Below are 15,904 nucleotides of genomic sequence, written 5' to 3' on the forward strand. Positions count from 1 at the left end.
TAAATTTATTTACTGTGGAAAGGTTAGAATCATGGAGGAAGGCAGGCATCTCATCTGAAACTGACTGTGATTCAGAGCTGTAGAGATTGCAGTAAAATCTCTTAAAAATCCCACTGATAGAGACAGGGTCAGAAACCAGATTGCCAGACTGGTCTTTAACTTGTGAAATTGTGCGAGTGCTGGCTCTACGTTTCAGTTGGTGTGCCAGAAGTCTACTTGGCTTTTCACCATGCTCGTAGTAGGTAGCATGGGATCGAATCAGAAGACGTTCCGCGTCAGCTGTTGTGAGGAGATCAAGTTCAGTCTGTAAATCCTGTCGTTGCTTCAATAACATCTGTGATGGATTAATGGCATTTTGGTTGTCAACGTCCTGAATTTTTGCTGAAATTTCTGCTACCTTGTCCCTGGAGTTTTTGTTAAGATTAGCTGAATAAGAAATAATCTGGCCACGCAGATATGCTTTCAGTGTTTCCCATAATAATGAGGAGGAGACTGAATCGCTTTTATTAAAGGCAAGAAAGTCATCGATTGCTGAAAGAATGAACTGGTTGAATGAATCAGCAGATAGTAGAAGAATGTTGAACCTCCAAGAAGGGCAGGAGCGAGGTCTACCAGTGAAGTTTATATCAAGGCTTAGTGGAGCATGTTCTGATATAACAATTGGGTGGTATTCAGAAGATGTGACTTTATGCATCAGAGAACCATCAACAAAAAATTAATCTATACGGGAATAAGATTGGTGTACCTGAGAGAAAAAGGAAAACTTTTTTGTTTGTGGATTACGTGTCCTCCAAGGATCTACAACTTTCTGAGACATAAAGTCAGAGATTGATTTGGACATAGAGGACTGAGTAAAGACACGAGGTGTGGAGCGGTCTAGTTTCGGGTTCATTACACAGTTCTAGTCCCCAGCGAGAATTAAACAATGGGTGTCAAGTAAAGGAAGAGTGCTAAATAGATTGTTTGTAAAATCAGGGTTGTCAAAATTTGGAGCATAAATATTGACCAACAAAACAGGAGTATGAAAAAGTCTACCAGCAATTATAAGAAATCTACCATTTTTATCCTAAATCGTTTTGGAAACTGTAAAATCAACCTTCTTACTAATTAAAATAGCTTCTCCCCTGGCTTTAGAGTTAAAGGTTGAATGAAAGGTCTCCCCAACCCATGAGTACCTGAGCTTGCAATGATGTGTATCTTGCAGATATGTTTCTTGTAAAAATACTATATCTGGATTTAGACGTTTCAAGTGTGAAAATATTTTAGAACGCTTCACCGGGTTGTTAAGGCCTTTGACGTTCCAACTTAAAAAGCTAACTGAGGAAGAAGTTGATGAGGCTTGTATATCACAGGACATGTGATCAGTCATTTATAGCAGAAGTAAGTAGGCACCCCCCTCCCGAAGGAAAACAAAACAAAAACAAAGGAAAAAACAAAACAAACAAAAACAGAAAGAAAAACAAAAAACAAAGACCATCCACCCCACCCTCCCTCCCTTGCTTGCACTGTCCTTCCCCAAATGAAGGAGTGGTGCAGACCCCTATGGGAGTCATTGACAAAGTTGTACTTTCAGCTAAATAGCACAATAGGAACAAAAAGAAAAAAAAAAACACCAAAAAGACCTTTAAGTGTCGGGTGAATCCCGCAGGACTAGACACACAGTATAAAATGAAAATATACGACAGGCACTAATCTAAGAATGCCTAAGTGAAAATATTGTTTTTAAATTAACCCTGTAAGGGACAAACATTTTAAAACTGACTCAAACATTTTTGAACCTCAAAGAATACCTTACCCCAGAAGAAGAAAAACACACTCCTCAAACCGTGAAGTATAAACCAGAGATGTCAATCGCTTCCTTAAATATATTATAGTATATATATATATATATTTTTCTCACTTGGTTATCGTCTTAATGTAAGTTTTGGCCTCCTCTGGAGAGGTAAAGTCCCATGTGACCCCATCATGGGTAATCCGCAGCCAGGCTGGGTGGAGCAGGCTGAACCGGACCCCTTCGATTCCGCGGAGCTGACGGCGACAGTCCGCAAAGGCCGCACGAGCTCGGGCTGTCTTGGCGGGGAAAACGGAGATGGTCATATTGTTCACTTTAATCCGCTGAAACTCCCTTGCCCTCGACAGGATTTTAACACAGTCAGTGTAGTAGTGTAGCCTCTCTACAATGGGACGGGGCCGCTCACCTGTTTTCCGCTAGTCGAACCTCGGATACAGGAGGAACAATGCGGTTTTCGTCCTGGTCGCGGAACACTGGACCAGCTCTTTATCCTCTCAAGGATACTTGAGGGTGCATGGGAGTTTTCCCAACCAGTCTACATGTGTTTTGTGGACTTGGAGAGGGCATTCGACTGTGTCCCTGTGGGAGGTGTTGCGGGAGTATGGGGTGTCTGGCCCATTGCTACGGGCCATTCGATCCCTATTCAACCATTGCAAGAGCTTGGTTCGCATTGCCGGCAATAAGTCAGACTCGTTCCCGGTGGGTGATGGGCTCCGCCAGGGCTGCCCTTTGTCACCGGTTCTGTTCATAATTTTTATGGACAGGATTTCTAGGCGCAGCCAAGTGGCGGAGGGCTTTCGCTTTGGTGGCCTCAGAATCTCATCTCTGCTTTTTGCGGATGATGTGGTTCTGTTGGCTTCATCGGGTGAGGGCCTCCAGCTCGCACTGGAACGGTTCGCAGCCGAGTGTGAAGCAGCGGGAATGAGGATCAGCACCTCCAAATCTGAGGCCATGGTTCTCAGCCGGAAAAGGGTGGAGTGCCCACTCCGGGTCGGGGATGAGTTCCTGCCCCAAGTGGAGGAGTTCAAGTATCTCGGGGTCTTGTTCGCGAGTGATGGGAGAAGGGAGCCGGAGATCGACAGACAGATTGGGGCTGCAGCTGCAGTAATGTGGACACTGCACTGGTCCGTCGTGGTGAAGAGGGAGCTGAGTGTAAAAGCGAAGCTCTCAATTTACCGGTCGATCTACGTCCCTACCCTCACCTATGGCCACGAGCTGTGGGTAGTGACCGAAAGAACGAGATCGCGGATACAAGCGGCAGAAATGAGCTTCCTCCAAAGGGTGGCTGGCCTCTCCCTTAGAGATAGGGTGAGAAGTTCAGCCATCCGGGAGGGGCTCAGAGTAGAGCAGCTGCTGCTCCACATCGAAAGGAGCCAGTTGAGGTGGTTCGGGCATCTGACATGGATGCCTCCTGGGTGAGGTGTTCTGGGCATGTCCCACCGGGAGGAGGCCCCAGGGCAGACCCAGGACACGCTGGAGAGATTATATCTCTCGGCTGGCCTGGAACGCCTTGGTGTTGGAGGAGGTGGCTGGGGAGAGGGAGGTCTGGGCCTCTCAGCTTAGGCTGCTGCCCCCGTGACCCGGCCTCGGATAAAGCGGATGAAGATGGATGGATGGATAAACATGTTTGTGGTTGTTACAGTAAAAAAAATCACTTTTTCTACTCGGATTTTATGTTTTTTGTCTGATTATAGATCAATTGTGTTAATACAGTATGTCAAAATGAAAACATAACTGTAAATTCAGACAGGTTGTGCTGATAAGGATGATACCAAACAAGGCAAAGTAAATAGTTTTTAAAGGTGAAATGTGGAGGGAAAATCAAAAGTAGTTAAAAATGGGCAATTATACCCTGGATCCCAGAGGTTTTTTTTTTTTAAACTAACGCAATAGTTATTTTTCAAGTAATTAATTACTTTTAGAATACTGTAACTCACTTACTAACTCAGTTACTTTTTTGAAGAAGTAACTAGTAACTGTAATTAATTACTTTTTCAAAGTAACTTGCCCAACACTGCTCTCCACTACCACACTATCTAAAAAGCACTCAGAAACCATCTTAAAACAAAATAAACATCTGGACATTAAGACCTGGAAATATCTTTTCTTTCTCCTTTGGAATTTCGAGAGAATAGAAACAAAAAAACAACCAAAAAACTGTAATTAAAACAATACGACAATAATAAAGCCATTAGTCATTAATATGCTGATTCACTGAAGTAAATCACACTCAAGAAACATAATGAAATTATTCTGTACACAGTTGGGACAGTGAGGTATGAGCTCTTCTCTGCAGTGCTGAGATGGATAAGAAATATAACAATGACAATACTATTTTAATATAAAACATACTCAGTGTATGCAAATATAAATTAACATTTTCAAACAATTTATCATTTCAATGTAAAAAGTAGCACCACCACAAGTTTACTCAATTACTCAGTGGTCAGTGCTCAGTACTCAATAGTCAAACTCTTTCAATGGCAAAGGAACATAAAACTTCCACCTTGATCAGCAAGAAGTTAGTATATTGTTATTTTCTTTGTATATTGTTGTTTTGGATACAATGGTGTTTGTAATTTTAAGAAAAAATGAGAAAGGGGAAACACTCAGTAACACTGCATAGTTTTCAATAGCTCCACTCTCCTTCTTCACATCCCAGTGGAAGTCCTTCTGAATTCCCACACATTCTGCAAATTGACACCATCTCAAATGCACAAATTGTCCTCATCTTAGGTATCATTTCTGAGGAGAGAAAAAGAGGAAGATAAACTCTTTTGTATATCTGCTTATTTACTGTTAGCTAAATGCTGTTCTGCTTTCAGCTGCTTGTGATCAATCTCTAACTTTCATGGCACCAATATGACAGTAACTGGAGCAGCTCTATTAGGAGCAAAGACTAACACTGTCTCAGATTATTCAAAAACAAAACAAAAAACCCCCAAAAACCAAAAACTAAAAACAACCTTTCAACACAAATTTATTTTAACTAAAATAATTGTGTGTTTTTGTATGAGATAATGTATAAATACAGTAATTATAAAAAGTAAATGAAAGATATAAATTAACAAGTTCAATCATGACAATATAGCAATCCAACCTATCATTGGGGAAAAAGAGGTAAAAAACAGAAACAAACAAAAAAATATAATACATTGAAGAATATGCAAATATTCTTACTGCTTCCTTTTAAAAGGAAACAGTGTCTCTGTCTGTCAGTGAGAGGACACAGGAGCGCTGATGATTTCATTTTCAACTTCAAACATGTTAGCGCTGATACTGCTGCTCTCTGCTGGATCATGTGAGGAGCTTTTACACGATTCACCTTCATGAAAACATTAGAAAAACAGATAAATGATGGAGATAATGTTAATTTCTGTTTCCACAGGTGTGTACAGTATTGATCTCATTCAGCCAGACGCAAGGTCTGTGCAGCCTGGACAGTCTTTGACCATCACCTGTCAGGTCTCTGGTTATTCTATGACTGATAACAGCTATGCAACAGGTTGGATCAGACAGCGTGAAGGAAAAGCAATGGACTGGATTTTTTACCAGTGGGGTGGAGGAGGCTTTTATAAAAATGATGCTTTAAAGAACAAGTTCAGCTACAGCAGAGACACTTCTGCCAGAACAGCAACAATAACAGGACAGAACCTGCAGACCGAGGACACAGCTGTTTATTACTGTGTGAGATACCGCACAGTGATACAAACCACTGACAGACCTGCACAAATACTCAGACACCTGCCTAACAAAAATGATGGAAATGTAAAAATGAACAATGTCACGCTCACTTCATTGCACTACTGTTTATTACTGTGTGCGTGTTAGTGACACGGTGATCCAAAACACTCAAAGAGACCTGCACAAATACTCAGGAGTTTTAATACTCTCAGCAGTTCACTTAATAGAGAGCTACTGAGGACATAAATACATTTGATTATGTTTAACACACAGGTCAGGTGTCATGTGTCTGGCTGCTTATTCTTGCTCCCCGTGAATAACAAATTCACATTGTTGTACGCCTCGCATTTTTAAAGACACTTTTGACTTAGTGTGACAAACTATTTTTGCACACTCTCATCTAGAACATGAAGTCGGAAATCAAAAGTATGATTCTAAATGCAAATCATATCTGATCAATAGAAGTTCCTCTACAACAGCACCCTGTACTTGTAGTGTTTCTGGCCCCATTTTTTTTTTTTTAATTGCATATTTTGCCTGCTTCACTGATGACATCCAGGTGCCAATCAAACTGCTGTGGATGAAGACCAGTCTCCTCATTTTTAGTCAAAGATGTTTATGGTATAAGTGATAAAATCTGGGCATGACTCCTGCAAAAAGTACTGTAAAAAGTTATTCTTGCTGTTATCACTTCCTACCTGGATTATTGTACTTTAGTGTAGAACAATCATCTGTGTGTTATGTGGAGGCTGTGTGCAAGCGGGAAAAGGACAGACAGTCCTGCAGACAGTCGGAGACAAAAGGTGAACTTAAATACAGCTTTAATGCTGAACTCCAAAAAGTAGTGATGGGACGTTCTGTATCGAGGCTTCGAAGCTTGTGTCGAGTAATTGAGGGAGCGTTTCCGCGATGCGCGTATCGAGGCTTGCTTCATTTATGGGAGGAGCTGAAAATGATGACGTCCGAAGCCTCGCTGCCCGGCTGTACCACGTGACTGGTTCATGAAGTGGTTCGAACTTTGCCGCGAGCTATGACAGATATAAACCCCTCAGACTCCATTCAAAATGTGGGTGTTTGATGGAGAGTTGCGGTTAGTGAGAGTTTGGAGACAGTTTGGAGACCTATGAGAGAAAGTCAGGAGAGAATGGAGCCAGCTAAGAAGAGGAGGATGTCCTCCCCTGTGTGGGAACATTTTGATCTTATTCCTCCCAACAAGGTATGTAAATTTCTACACAAGATGTATTTTCATAATACTGATGGTGCAATACAATTTATGTTGAGCTGTCTTGACTTTTGTACAAGGTGAAGTGTTTGCTATGTGCCAGGGAGCTGGGATATAACAACAACACCTCATCCATGCATAGTCACTACAGAGCTTTGCATGAGAATAGGAGGAACACCGATTGTGGAGCAAGACCAGGTGAGCCATCAAATGTCATGATAATATAGCATGCTGTAATGTTACTAAATGATATAACAATATCACACAATGCAATAAGTTATGTGTGTGATATTTATATTTGTGCTTTGTTGTTATTGTCTTTCCTCAGGAGAACAATCTCAAATAGATGAAGACCTGGTTAGCATGGTGATTGAGGACTCCCAGCCATTTAGCATTGTGGAGGACAAAGGATTCAAAAGATTTGTTAAATCATTAAATCCTAGCTATGTTCTCCCCACTAAAAAAGTCATAAAAGCAGTGAAAATTTAGTTTTTACAGAATAAAATGTGAACAGGCAGGACTGAGGCTCAAAGCCTGTAGCTATCCATACCTCAACGTTACAAAAGCACAACTACTGTCCACACCCCAACCCCACCTCACCTCACAGTAAAGGATCATTTCCAAATAATCATTTTCCATACTGCTAGTATAAATATACACAGTATACTGCCATCACTACAATATACATGTTTTACACCCTCCTTTAGTTGTTGACATTTACAGGCTGTGTGCAAAAGGCCACACTCTTCAAATTCATGCCAACTAATATTTTTACGTCCAGTAGGTGTCCTACTAGAGCAAATGAAGCTTCAAGAAGCTTTGCGCTGGGATGAACCAATTGGATGAAAAGCTTCAGTGCTTCATGAAGCTTCATCTGCCCATCACTACCAAAAAGTAACAAAACTGAGACTCCAAAGTAAACTTATGCAGACAGAACACACAGCTAGACAATGGTAAATCACAGGGCTTAAATACACAGAGGGATCAATCAGGGAATGGGTAACAGGAGGGAAAAACAGCTGGGGCAAATCAGGCCTAACGAGACAAAGGAAGCAAAACCAGACACATTTACATGAGACACGGACTTTCAAAGTAAAACAGGAAACATAACACAGAGACGCGAACTTGACAAGGGGATATAGCTGACAGGGGAGACAGAGCAACTAGAGAACACAGAGACATAAACCATGAGACAGAACTCTAACAAAGAAACCAAAGACTAGAAATTATAAAAAAAAAAATATAATAAACTCAAAACCCGGCATCCTAACAGTGTACTGCCTGAAGTTCATTTTAAATGGGCTCGCACTTTTGTGTTTCTATTAGCTGTTTCACGTCATATCAAAAAACACATTAATTCTCTTTGGCACTTGGCATCATGGTAACATCCCTGATGCCAAATGACTGAGTTTTTAACTCATATAATTTTCCAAGTATGATTCAGTAATTTCATTTTATTTTAAGTGTTTAGATTTTAGTGTTATTTTCCATGCGGCTAAATAGTTTAATGTACAAAACTTTCGTTAGCTCTGTTGCTCTCTTGCCAAACGGAGGGAGTATACTGTACTGTCTTCTATAGAAGTGCACAACAGACAGTGGGGTGGTGTTAATATTATGTCACTGTGGCATGAATAAGGCACGGCGGGACCACTGAGCAACGTTCAGAGCCAACTTTATTTGATTCACGTCACACCACACACACCCCAACTCCTGAGTCCCCATGTTTTAACACGGCGGGCGTGATTGCGGATGCCGTGCAGGTGCGTCCGCACGGCACCGCAGACCACGCCCCACCACAGTCACTTTCATCAGAAAACATGTTTTCTGTAGCGCTATTACTGTTCCTATCAGCTGGATATGAGTAGATTTGTATTTGCTATGGGTATGAGCTTTTTTGCAATATAAGCTGATACAGTTTCACTAAAGATTTTATTTTTCAACAGGTGTGAAGTCTGAACAGCTGACACAGTCAGCCCCTTTGACTCTGCAGCCAGGTCAACGTCTCACCATCACTTGTCAGGTCTCTTATTCTGTTAGCAGCTGGTACACCAACCCGTTCTCACTATATTGTCACATAACTGCTGTCAACAACTGAAAAGAGAAAAAAAAAAAAATCTGATCTCACCTTTATTCCCCTGAATAAAAGTGTCGTTTTTAGCTTGTTTAAATGAACTTCAGCTCCAAAAATGGCTGCTTGGTTGATTCCATTGTAACGTTGCTTTTTTTTCTTATAATAATAATAATAATAATAATAATAATAATAATAATAATAATAAAATAATGTGATTATTAAATTACAAGTTTACATAACTAAAATAATGAAAAGAAAAACAATAGCACAGTCCCAAGTTGTTGTATGACAATAACTGTTAAATATTTAGGTTCACTCAGCCCTTAGTCTTATGAACGATCACTGATCTCAGACATATGACTGTGCAGAATTGAGTCTGTTATTACAGAATGAAAAACATGACATTAAATGTATTTTGTTTTTGTTTTTTAGATATAACCAGATAAGATATAACTATTTGTTTTGTTTTATGTGCTGCAGTGCACTTTCATTAAGTGTCTTAAATGTGTCACTTATAATAAAAACCCAGAGAATGGAGTTGCTACATTAATCACTTGTTTCATCGATGTGGTCATTAACCACTTGCTTCATGAGTTAGGATGAGTCAGTGTCAAAGATTTACTAAAGAACAAATTCAGTGTTCAGTTTGACTCTTCCAGCAACACAGTGACGTTAAAGGGACAAAATATGCACCCTGAAGACACTGCTATGTATTACTGTGCCAGAGAGCCTGCCATAGTAACATAAACCATCAGCAGACCTGAACAAAAACTCTTCAGTGTCTGAATAGTTGTAACATTAAGCCACCAGAGGAGGAGCCTTCAGACCAGTGATGCTTTTAAGACCAGTAACACAATCCAGTAACAGTAACACAAACCATCAGCAGACCTGAACAAACTCTCTGCAGCGTTTAAACTTTTGTAGCATGATGTCACCAGAGGAGGCACTCTCAGCTCATCTTTGCAGTAATGAGAAACCGGCTTTAACAGAAATCCTTGTTGTTATCTTATTTTTCCAAAGAGTCTAAACCAAACATGTTTGTTTCTCAGTTTGTTTTCAGGGAGTTTTTGAAATATAAGATATCACATATAGCATAAATATATAGTCCAACATTCATTTGTAAACTCAAACTTGCTGAATATGTTTCTTTGATAATAATCAGTTCTGAATAGAAACAAGAGAAGTAAAAAATTGTTAGTGATCCAAATGTGGCAAAAAAAATCTAGACTTATTATATTTATATTTATGGACTAAATATTTGTTAACAGCATTTTTTCTCATCTGCCTAAAACTTTTGCACAGTACTGTATATCAAATGTCCTCCATTATTTTTTCCAGATTAGCAGCTCCACCATTTTATCATTATGCACTTTTATCTCTATAATCAAAACCAAATGCTCTGAGATTTGTATTTTTTGGATCTGCATTCATCTTTTCTGTACTCTCTTCTATGATGATGAATGTAATCACTGATCCAGCAGGGATTGAGTATTGATGAAAACAAACTATTAAACCAATTAACTAAGTCAAAGAACTAGTTGTTGATTCAAACCCTTTACACAGGAGAACTGAAAACTGCTGAATTAATTTTAAAGACAGAATACTAAAGAGATTGCATCTGGGAAGACAATACTTTCTCTAAAACTGTGCCAAAAAATTATCAACTTGTGGTCAGACAGTAGGTCAGACAAATGCAGGGAGTTTATAGATAGGCTGAGACTATGTGTTTCATTGGGACCTTTAACAAGTTGCGTCAGACTAAATTACTTTTTAGTGTTAGGACATTCTGTTGCAGTACAGTTAGATAAATCATCAGTGTTTGACCCTTACCCATGGCTGGACGTCAGGTGGAAGTTGGGTTTTTTCACATTTTTCTCACCTATGTTCTACAGTGGGGCAAAAAAGTATTTAGTCAGCCACCGATTGTGCAAGTTCCCCCACTTAAAATGATGACAGAGGTCAGTAATTTGCACCAGAGGTACACTTCAACTGTGAGGGACAGAATGTGAAAAAAAAATCCATGAATTCACATGGTAGGATTTGTAAAGAATTTATTCGTAAATTAGGGTGGAAAATAAGTATTTGGTCCCCTCAAACAAGGAAAATCTCTGGCTCTCACAGACCTGTAACGTCTTCTGTAAGAAGCTTTTCTGTCCCCCACTCGCTACCTGTATGAATGGCACCTGTTTGAACTCATCATCTGTATAAAAGACACCTGTCCACAGCCTCAAACAGCCAGACTCCAAACTCCGCCATGGCCAAGACCAAAGAGCTTTCGAAGGACACCAGGAAAAGTATTGTAGACCTGCACCAGACTGGGAAGAGTGAATCTACAATAGGCAAGCAGCTTGGTGTGAAAAAATCAACTGTGGGAGCAATCATCAGAAAATGGAAGACATACAAGACCACTGATAATCTCCCACGATCTGGGGCTCCACGCAAGATCTCATCCCGTGGGGTCAAAATGATCATGAGAACGGTGAGCAAAGATCCCAGAACCACACGGGGGGACCTGGTGAATGACCTGCAGAGAGCTGGGACCAAAGTAACAAAGGTCACCATCAGTAACACACTACAACTGCAGAGAATCAAATCCCGCAGTGCCAGACGTGTTCCGCTGCTGAAGCCAGTGCATGTCCAGGCCCGTCTGAAGTTTGCCAGAGAGCACATGGATGATACAGCAGAGGATTGGGAGAATGTCATGTGGTCAGATGTAGAACTTTTTGGTATAAACTCAACTCGTCGTGTTTGGAGGACGAAGAATACTGAGTTGCATCCCAAGAACACCATACCTACTGTGAAGCATGGGGGTGGAAACATCATGCTATGGGGCTGTTTTTCTGCCAAGGGGACAGGACGACTGATCCGTGTTAAGGACAGAATGAATGGGGCCATGTATCGTGAGATTTTGAGCCAAAACCTCCTTCCATCAGTGAGAACTTTGAAGATGAAACGAGGCTGGGTCTTCCAACATGACAATGATCCAAAACACACCGCCCGGGCAACAAAGGAGTGGCTCCGTAAGAAGCATTTGAAAGTCCTGGAGTGGCCTAGCCAGTCTACAGACCTCAACCCCATAGAAAATCTGTGGCGGGAGTTGAAAGTCCGTGTTGCTCGGCGACAGCCCCAAAACATCACTGCTCTCGAGAAGATCTGCATGGATGAATGGGCCAAAATACCAGCTACTGTGTGTGCAAACCTGGTAAAGACCTATAGTAAACGTATGACCTCTGTTATTGCCAACAAAGGTTATGTTACAAAGTATTGAGTTGTATTTTTGTTATTGACCAAATACTTATTTGCCACCCTGATTTACGAATAAATTCTTTACAAATCCTACCATGTGAATTCATGGATTTTTTTTTCACATTCTGTCTCCCACAGTTGAAGTGTACCTCTGGTGCAAATTACTGACCTCTGTCATCATTTTAGGTGGGGGAACTTGCACAATCGGTGGCTGACTAAATACTTTTTTGCCCCACTGTATATTCTTCTGTTTCAATGTCTGGGCATGGTGAAGCTAATCCTGTGACACAGAGACATAGTTTTCCATGTACATCTTTCATAATCTTATAGTGCTGTTACTCCAGCCATTATTTCAAATACATTGATAATTTGTATGTCAGTAATTATGACACTGATGAAACTTTTCTTTCACTTAAAATATTGCAAAATTAACTGCCTCAATTAGCTTGGAGTGCAAGGTTTCACATTTCTAAATGCAAAGAAAAAGTAAAATAATCAAATGAATGACCATAATGTTAATTTCTGTGTCCACAGATATATACTGTATTGATCACATCCAAGCAGATTTAAGGATTGTGCAGCCTGGACAGTCTTTGACGATGGCCTGATCACAGACCTGCTCAAATGCGCATTTCAGAAACACAACTACAAAAACGCCGCATATGTGAATAAATATAGTACGAGCACCTGAGTCTCTGTCTGTGTGCGCGTGTGCATGTGAGTGTGTGTGTGTGTGTGCGTCGTAACAGTTAAAGCACTGTGTGTATGTCTCTATGTATGTGACTTCCTGCCAATCAAAAAGTCATCTCCCCTCACCCAAGCTACACCAAATTCCTCTACAAAACATACAAAACATATTACAAGCACTGAGATCTCCTCTCTGCATCCACTGGGCCTCTTGTTGTCTTACTTTTACAGCTAAGCTTTTGGAGGGTCTCCTGCAAACCTACTTCTAAGTTATGACAATTTTGAGCTTTTATTACATTTCAGGGACAAAGCTAACAGACTTCTCTTTTTCCTATCTGTTCCATACAGTCCTAGCATCCCCCAACTGCAGCTTCCTGTCTCCTTTTATGACAGGCAGACCCCCAGTGTCAATAAACTCCTCTCCCTCTACACAATTACACAAACTCTCAGGCCTACAGCTAAACCAAACTAAAACACACAGACATTCACAAATCCTTTCCTATTACTCTGATCTACAGCTGGACCCTCTCATCTAAGCAAATTTAGCACATTGTATTTTAATTATGTTTTATTTTACTCACAAAATGTATATGTAAATTACTATTACAGTTTTTCTCAAATGCTAAAACACATGTCACAAACGTTACCACCAGGTCCCCCAATGTCCAAACACAACACCCTTCTCTAAAGCTACATAAACACAACCACACCTTCCCACTGCAAAACTCAAACTCCCACACCAAGAGAGCAGCTCGAAGCTGTCAAAACTGTAAACACTATACACAGCATTACACACTACAGCAAAACAATTGAAAACACAATGCTCAATTTGTGAGAAGGTTCTTTGGTTCATAACTGCCAATGCATATTTTTATAGACTGTACAGTAACGGATCGTCATAGAACTAGAAATAGATTAGGCATTTAGATTTGTGAGTTCCACATGAAGACTATAAATCTATAAAAACATCCTGCATGTACGTACACTACTGTAACACAACTCAATGCAAAAACAGAATCTATCGCACACAACAGTACTCTCGGAAACATGATCAGGGTGTGAAGTCTTTTTTATTGTCTACACGGTCATTTTACAGTATTACACACAGTCACTGTGCGGCATCATGTCGCCGAGCTGCATTGGGCCACATCACCTCATCCACATCACAGGCTATATTGTCCCTTGCTAGGCACCGCGGGAAAAACGCCCTGGAATGGCGAATCCATCCCCGGAAGGCCTCCACTGGGATGTCAGCACAGGCCAGCTCCATTGCCCGTACGAGGTTCTCTCTTGTGTATGGCTGTCTGTCATACACCTTCCATCTCCATGATGAGAAGAACTCCTCTATAGGGTTCAGGAAAGGGGAGTAGGGTGGCAGACAGACGTTTAAAAAGTGGTCACTGTTGGTGGTGAACCACTCTCTGATTTGGTGTGTTTTGTGGAAGCGGACGTTGTCCCAAATGATCACATACATGTGATGTGCTAGCCTAGGATGGTGTTGTTGACGGTCCAGAAGGATGTCTTTTAGCTCCTCTAGGAAGGTGAGGAGACGTTGGGTGTTGTAAGACCCAAGGACAGCATGCCGGTGGACAAGCCCCTCCGTACCCATAGCTGCACAAAGAGTAATATTACCCCCCCCGTTGGCCAGGAACCTCAGTGATGGCTCTTTGGCCAATGATGTTACGGCCTCTTCGCCTTCGTTTCTGGAGGTTGAAGCCAGCCTCATCCAGGAAGAGGTACTCATGGGGTCTGGCCATCGCGTCCAACTGCATTATCCTCTGTGAACATGGAAAAGCGTACAGGTGTTCAGAACGGTCAATCAGGTAGCACAGTATTGTCCAGAAGTAATGTAGGCCACTAAGCAACACAGTATGTCCACTAACTGTACTGTGGACATGGATGTATACGTACTTGCACATACTTGTAACGTTGTCCTATGTGTCGCGCAGAGTTGCGCTCAAAGGGAACCCTGTAGACCTGTTTCATCCTCATCTGTTGGCGCCGGAGAACTCGGTCTATTGTGGACACGCTGACAGCATCAATGTTCTCAAAGTTTACATTATCTGCAATGACTTTGTCTCTGATCTCTCGGAGTCTAATGCAGTTGTTCTCACGGACCATATCTGCAATGAGGGTTTCTTGTGCCGCTGTGAGTATGGCAACCCTCCCACCTCTATGTGGCATTCTTTCAGCTCTAAAGAAAGAAACATGTGTTGTCAATTGACTGATTTATATGTAAAACTACATGTAAAGTAACAGACCACTTTCACAGGCCTGTAAAACTGTAGTGTGACAAAGAAAGCAATAGCGTACTATACCTGTTGTGTTGTCTAAATGCCTTGATAATGGTGGCCACGGTGGACCTACTCAGGTTTGGATGTACTCTTCGTCCCGCTTCAGCCATTGTCATGCCATGGACAATGACATGATCAATTACTGTTGCTCGCATATCATCTGTTATGATGGTGCGAGGTTGTCTTCTTCTCCCACCTGGACCTTCTCCTCTCTCTTGTTGGCCTCCTTCTCTTCCTCCTCTACTCCGAACTCCTCTTCTTCTTAGGCCTTCACCTCTTCCTCCTCTGATCTCAACCCCTCTTCCTCTTTGGCCTGCAGCTCTTCTCCTTCCGCACGCTCGAATGCCTTCATCCATTGTGATTGTTTGGCATCTTCACCAAACTATGCTTTCATAGGTGGGGTCACATCATTAGCAACAGGTGTCTTCAATTTTGAGTCGTTGTGTGTAGTGACTGACGCCAGGTGTGTTCCCTGTTTTCACAGATTGGTGACTGTGGCAAGCATTTTGCATCACATGGGCTTTCATTTGAGAATATGAGCAGAGTTGTTTTGCAACATGTGTTTTAGCAAGGAAAAATGTGTTTAGATTTATGAGTACAGAGGGTTGTGTTTTGTGAATTGTGTCTTCATGTGACATGTGTTTATGGTACTGGAATATGGTGGCTACATTTAGTAAATGTGTTTAGACTACTGGTCATTTTGGTTACAGGATTGGCTTTTGTGTTTTAACATTTGAGAAAAACTGTAATTGATTGATTGATTGAGAATACTTCATTTCTTGTTTTTTGTGTTTCTTGTTTTTGTTTTTCTATTGTGGACTGCTGTCCCCCACAGTAGAGTTCAGAATTTTATGGACAATCATGTTTATTATTACATTTTTTACAGCATCTATGTCCAGAGAGCGCGT

General features: G+C 41.1%; 1 protein-coding gene and 1 pseudogene across 1 annotated transcript in view; one reads left to right on the forward strand and one right to left on the reverse strand.

The window, feature by feature from the left end:
• LOC146575960 (immunoglobulin mu heavy chain-like) overlaps window positions 1-15,904 on the forward strand; it is a 526,942-nt gene that overhangs the window by 341,759 nt on the left and 169,279 nt on the right. The gene's annotated exons all lie outside the window — the stretch shown is intronic.
• On the reverse strand, window positions 13,888-14,886 carry LOC146575966 (uncharacterized; annotated as a pseudogene).

The sequence above is a fragment of the Mchenga conophoros genome, linkage group LG4, assembly GCF_057382185.1.
Source record: "Mchenga conophoros isolate Kocher_MC1m ecotype Shallow Benthic linkage group LG4, M_conophoros_male_GT1.1, whole genome shotgun sequence".
NCBI lineage: Eukaryota > Metazoa > Chordata > Actinopteri > Cichliformes > Cichlidae > Mchenga > Mchenga conophoros.